At 65.5% G+C, this 6,000-nt stretch overlaps 1 protein-coding gene across 1 annotated transcript in view; it reads right to left on the bottom strand.

Annotated features, from left to right (window-relative positions):
• LOC141938786 (uncharacterized) overlaps positions 1 to 1,534 on the bottom strand; it is a gene marked incomplete in the record, with an annotated part of 4,806 nt that extends 3,272 nt beyond the window's left edge. The window contains 1 exon segment of the mRNA XM_074857777.1: positions 1,232 to 1,534.
• Between the last annotated feature and the right edge of the window lie 4,466 nt (positions 1,535 to 6,000).

Genomic DNA, 6,000 nt, shown 5'->3' with positions numbered 1-6,000 from the left:
GTGCCCCCAGTGACCCCCAGTGTCCCCAACTGTCCCATCACCCTGAGTGTCCCCAACAGTCCCCAGTGACCCCAAGACTGTCCCAAACTGTCCCCAAGTGCCCCCATTGACCCCCAGAGTGTCCCCAACTGGCCCCAGTGACCCCACGAGTGTCCCCAACTGTCCCCATGTCCCCTCATCTCCCCCCACATCACTTATATTCTCTCTCCCAAAATGTCCCCAAATGTCTCAATCCCCCAACTGTCCCCAAATACCCTCAAAATGTGCAAAATCTCCCCAAATTGTCCCCGGACGCCCCCAGTGTCCCCAAGATGTCCCCCAATGTCCCCAAGGTGTCCCCCAATGTCCCCAAACGTCCCCAAGGTGTCCCCAAAGTGTCCCCAATGTCCCCACGATGTCCCCAAGGTGTCCCCCGATGTCCCCAAGCGTCCCCAAAATGTCCCCAAACGTCCCCAAGATGTCCCCAAATGCCCCAAGGTGTCCCCAAGATGTCCCCCAATGTCCCCAAGATGTCCCCAAACATCCCAAGCGTCCCTAAACGTCCCAAAATGTCCCCAAACGTCCCCAAAATGTCCCGCAATGTCCCCCAATGTCCCTAAGGTGTCCCTCAAACGTCCCCAAGATGTCCCCCAAATGCCCCAAGATGTCCCCAAACGTCCCCAAGATGTCCCCAAGCGTCCCTAAACGTCCCCAAGATGTCCCCCAAAATGTCCCCAAAATGTCCCCCAAACGTCCCCAAAATGTCCCGCAATGTCCCCCAATGTCCCTAAGGTGTCCCTCAAACGTCCCCAAGATGTCCCCCGATGTCCCCAAGATGTCCCCAAACACCCCAAGATGTCCCCCAAACGCCCCAAGATGTCCCCAAGATGTCCCCAAACGTCCCCAGATGTCCCCAAGCGTCCCCTAAACGTCCCCAAGATGTCCCCAAACGTCCCCAAACGTCCCAAAATGTCCCGCAATGTCCCCCAATGTCCCTAAGGTGTCCCTCAAACGTCCCCAAGATGTCCCCCGATGTCCCCAAGATGTCCCCAAACACCCCAAGATGTCCCCAAACGTCCCCAAGATGTCCCCAAACGTCCTTAAACGTCCCCAAGATGTCCCCAAACGTCCCCAAGATGTCCCCAAGCGTCCCTAAACGTCCCCAAGATGTCCCCCAATGTCCCCAAAATGCCCCCAAAACCTCCTGAAACGTCCCCCAAAACGTCCCCCCCCCCCTGTCCCCGCAGCCTACCTGATCCGCCTGGGGACGCTGGAGCAGGGGGGACGCCGCCGACGTGGAGTGGCGCTGGCACCCCTACACCGCCACCGCCCCCAAGCGCCGCCTGCTCAGCGCCGCCTGACCCCCCCCGCGCCCCCCCATAAAACCCCCGGCTGCTTTTTGGGGGGATTTTGGCAGAATCGGAGGGTTTTTATTGGGGGGGGGGGGGGGGGGTCTCACACCCGCGACCACTCGGCCGGAGGCTCCCGCGGGCCCTTGGGCTTCCCGATGCGGAAGTTTAAACCCTGGGGGGGGGGGGAAAGGGGGTGAGGGGGGGCCCCCAAAACACCTGGGTGCCCCCCCCAGACCCCCTGGGGTCCCCCCAAAACCCCTGGGGGGCCCACACACACCCCTGGGTGCCCCCCCCCGACACCCAGGAGCCCCCCGACACCCCTGGGTGCCCCCCAGACTCCCTGGGTGCCCCCACACACATACCCAGGAGCCCCCCAAACCATTGGGCCCCCCCCCAATCCCCTCAGCACCCCCCCACACCCCTGGGTGCCCCCACACACCCCTGGGTGCCCCCCCAAACCCCTGGGTGCCCCCCCAAACCCCCTGGGTGCCCCCCCAGACTCCCTGGGTGCCCCCACACACATACCCAGGAGCCCCCCCAAACCATTGGGGCCCCCCCCCCAATCCCCTCAGCACCCCCCTACATCCCTGGGTTGCCCCCCCCAAACACCCTGGGTGCCCCCCCCCGACACCCAGGAGCCCCCCACATCCCCTGGGTGCCCCCCCAGACCCCTGGGTGCCCCCCCCAACACCCAGGAGCCCCCCCAAACCCCCTGGGTGCCCCCCAGACTCCCTGGGTGCCCCCACACACATACCCAGGAGCCCCCCAAACCATTGGGGCCCCCCCCCCCCAATCCCCTCAGCACCCCCCCACACCCCCTGGGTGCCCCCCCCACACCCCTGGGTGCCCCCCCAACCCCCTGGGTGCCCCCCCAGACTCCCTGGGTGCCCCCACACACATACCCAGGAGCCCCCCAAACCATTGGGGCCCCCCCCCCCCAATCCCCTCAGCACCCCCCTACATCCCTGGGTGCCCCCCCTGACACCCAGGAGCCCCCCAGACCCCCTGAGTGCCCCCCAGACCCCCTGGGTGCCCCCCCAGACTCCCTGGGTGCCCCCCCCCCCCACATACCCAGGAGCCCCCCAAACCATTGCCCCCCCCCCCCACCCCTGGGTGCTCCCCAAACACCCTGGGTGCCCCCCCCCGATACCCAGGAGCCCCCCACATCCCCTGGGTGCCCCCCCAGACCCCTGGGTGCCCCCCCCGACACCCAGGAGCCCCCCCAAACCCCCTGGATGCCCCCAGACTCCCTGGGTGCCCCCACACACATACCCAGGAGCCCCCCAAACCATTGGGGCCCCCCCCCCCAATCCCCTCAGCACCCCCCCACACCCCTGGGTGCCCCCCCTGACACCCAGGAGCCCCCCAGACCCCCTGGATGCTCCCCCAGACCCCCTGGGTGCCCCCCCACACCCCTGGGTGCCCCCCCAGTGTGTCTCACCGAGTCGGGGGGAGCTGCCGGGGTCCCCCTGGGGGGTCACGACCTCGTAGGTGCCATCAGCTGAGGGGGGGGGGGATCAAGACCCTGTGACCCCTATAGGTGCCTTATAGGCTCTATAGGGGCCTGTAGTGACCCTATAGTGGGGGCGGGGGGGGGTTATAGGCCCTACAGACCCACCGTATGGATTCTATAGGGGCCGGAGGGGGCCCTGTGGAGGTGAGGGGGGTGCTGAGAAGAGTCCCTATAGGGAGCCTATAGATTCTATAAGCACCAGGAGTATCCCACGGGTTGGCGGGGGGGGGGGGTCTTGCTTCCACCCTATAGGGGCCGGGGAGGGGGCGTATAGATCCTATAGGGTGTCATGGGGGGGTGTTGCCTCTATAGGGGCTAGAGAGGGGGCATATAGATCCTATAGGGTGTCATGGGGGGGTGTTGCCTCTATAGGGGCCGGGGAGGGGGCGTATAGATCCTATAGGGTGTCATGGGGGGGTGTTGCCTCTATAGGGGCCGGGGAGGGGGCGTATAGATCCTATAGGGTGTCATGGGGGGGGTGTTGCCTCTATAGGGGCCGGGGAGGGGGCGTATAGATCCTATAGGGTGTCATGGGGGGGTGCTGCCTCTATAGGGGCCGGGGAGGGGGCGTATAGATCCTATAGGGTGTCATGGGGGGGGGTGTTGACTCTATAGGGGCTGGGGAGGGGGCGTATAGATCCTATAGGGTGTCATGGGGGGGGTGTTGCCTCTATAGGGGCCGGGGAGGGGGCGTATAGATCCTATAGGGTGTCATGGGGGGGTGCTGCCTCTATAGGGGCCGGGGAGGGGGCGTATAGATCCTATAGGGTGTCATGGGGGGGGTGCTGCCTCTATAGGGGCCGGGGAGGGGGCGTATAGATCCTATAGGGTGTCATGGGGGGGGTGCTGCCTCTATAGGGGCTGGGGAGGGGGCGTATAGATCCTATAGGGTGTCATGGGGGGGGGTGTTGCCTCTATAGGGGCCGGGGAGGGCGCGTATAGATCCTATAGGGTGTCATGGGGGGGTGTTGCCTCTATAGGGGCTGGGGAGGGGCCCTATAGGATCTATATGTTCCCAGGTGGCCCAATAGGGGTTGGCATGGGGGGGAGGGGCCTATAGGGGCTCCTATGGGGGGGGAGGAGGATGTATGGATGCTATAGGGTCTGCCCCGCCCCCCCCTCCCCCGACTTACCCGGGTGGGGGAGGGGCGCCGCCCGGGGCTGCCGGGGGGAGGGGCGGGGTCGGGGGGGGCGGGGCCTCGCCGGGGTTTGTTGACGGTGGCGTAGGTGACGTCCATGGTGGGGGGGGGAGGGGGCGGGGGGGGGCTCCTCCGGCCCCGACACGCTCCTGGGGGGGGGAGGGGAGAGTCGGGGGGGGGTCCCAGGAGGCCGGGCCCCCTCCCCCCATCTCCCTGCCCCCCCCCTTTCCCACCCCTCCCCCCCCCCCCCTTTTCCCTCCCCCATCCGGGTCTCACCTGAGCAGGGCGGGGCGCAGCCGGTCCCGGGGGGGGGGAGGGGACACCCTTGGGACCCCCCCCCCCACAGTCCTGGGGCCCCCCCAAAAAAAACCCAAAATCCGGGGTGGCCCCCCAAACTCCTGTACCTGCCCCTCCCCCCCCCCTGCGCCGTGGCCTCGCTCCCTCCGGGCGCTTCCGGGTTCCGGGGCCGGAGGTGACGTCACTTCCCCCTCCCCGGGGAATTCTGGGAAAACACCCCCCCCCTTGATTTGGGGGCACCTATAGCTCCTATAAGGCCCAAGGGGGTCCCTGTAGCATCCCGGGGGTCCCTATAGAGCCCAGGGGGGTCCCCTATAGCCTCTGTAAGGCCCAAGGGGTCCCTATAGGGTCCCCTATAGCACCCCTGGGGGTCCCTATGGCTCCTATAGGGTCCCCTATAGCACCCCTGGGGATCCCGATGGCTCCTATAGGGTCCCCTATAGCACCCTGGGGGTCCCGATGGCTCCTATAGGGTCCCCTATAGCACCCCTGGGGGTCCCTATAGCACCCTTGGGGGTCCCTATGGCTCCTATAGGTCCCCTATAGCACCCCTGGGGGTCCCTATGGCTCCTATAGGGTCCCCTATAGCACCCCGGGGGTCCCTATAGCACCCTTGGGGGTCCCTATGGCTCCTATAGGTCCCCTATAGCACCCCTGGGGGTTCCTATGGCTCCTATAGGGTCCCCTATAGCACCCCTGGGGGTCCCTATAGCACCCTTGGGGGTCCCTATGGCTCCTATAGGTCCCCTATAGGTCCCTCGGGGGGTCACCTGCTGACTCTGTAGCACCCCAGGGGTTCTTATGGCTCCTACAGGGTCCCCTATAGGGCTGGGGGGGGTCCCCTATAGCCTCTATAAGGCCCAAGGGGATCCCTATAGTACCCTGGGGGTCCCTATAGCTCCTATAGAGGCCGGGGGGGTCCCCTATAGCCTCTATGAAATCCAAGGGGGTCCCTATAGCCCCTATAAGGTCCCCTATAGGGCCCGGGGGGGTACCCTGTAGCCTCTATAAGGCCCAAGGGGATGCCTGTAGTACCCCTGGGGGTCTCTATAGCTCCTATAGAGGCCGGGGGGGACCCCCTGTAGCCTCTGCAAGGCCCAAGGGGTCCCTATAGCCCCTATAGGGTCCCCTATAGGTCCCTCGGGGGGTCACCTATTGCCTCTACAGCACCCCAGGGGTCTCTGTGACCCCTATAGGGTCCCCTATAGCCTTTATAAGGCCCAAGGGGTCCCTATGGCTCCTACAGGGTCCCCTTTAGGTCTCTCGGGGGGTCACCTACTGACTCCAGAGCACCCCAGGGGTCTCTATGGCCCCTATAGGGACCCCTATAGCCTCTATAAGGCCCAAGGAGGTCCCTATAGCACCCTGGGGGTCCCTATGGCTGCTATAGGGTCCTCTAAAGGGCATGGGGGGGGGTCCCGTATGGCTTCTATAGGGGATTCCTATAGCCCCTATAGCCCCTATAGCCCCTATAGCACCCCTGCGGGTCTCTGTGGCTTCTATAGGGCCCGGGGGGGTCCCCTATAGCCCCTAAAGGCTCCCCTATAGGGCCCAGGGGTCCCCTATGGCCCCTCTAGGGTGAGGGGCGGGGTTAGAGAGGCCCCAGGCTTCCGCCCCGCCCCTTCCCCGGTGACGTCATCAAAGGGCGCCGGGAAACCCCCTTGCGAGTGACAAGTTACGGGCGCGGGAGTCCCCGCCCCGCGCTCTCTGATTGGCCGTT

This window comes from Strix uralensis, unplaced genomic scaffold, assembly GCF_047716275.1.
Source record: "Strix uralensis isolate ZFMK-TIS-50842 unplaced genomic scaffold, bStrUra1 scaffold_305, whole genome shotgun sequence".
NCBI classification, from domain to species: domain Eukaryota; kingdom Metazoa; phylum Chordata; class Aves; order Strigiformes; family Strigidae; genus Strix; species Strix uralensis.
This window is presented reverse-complemented; position numbering and strand designations above follow the sequence as displayed.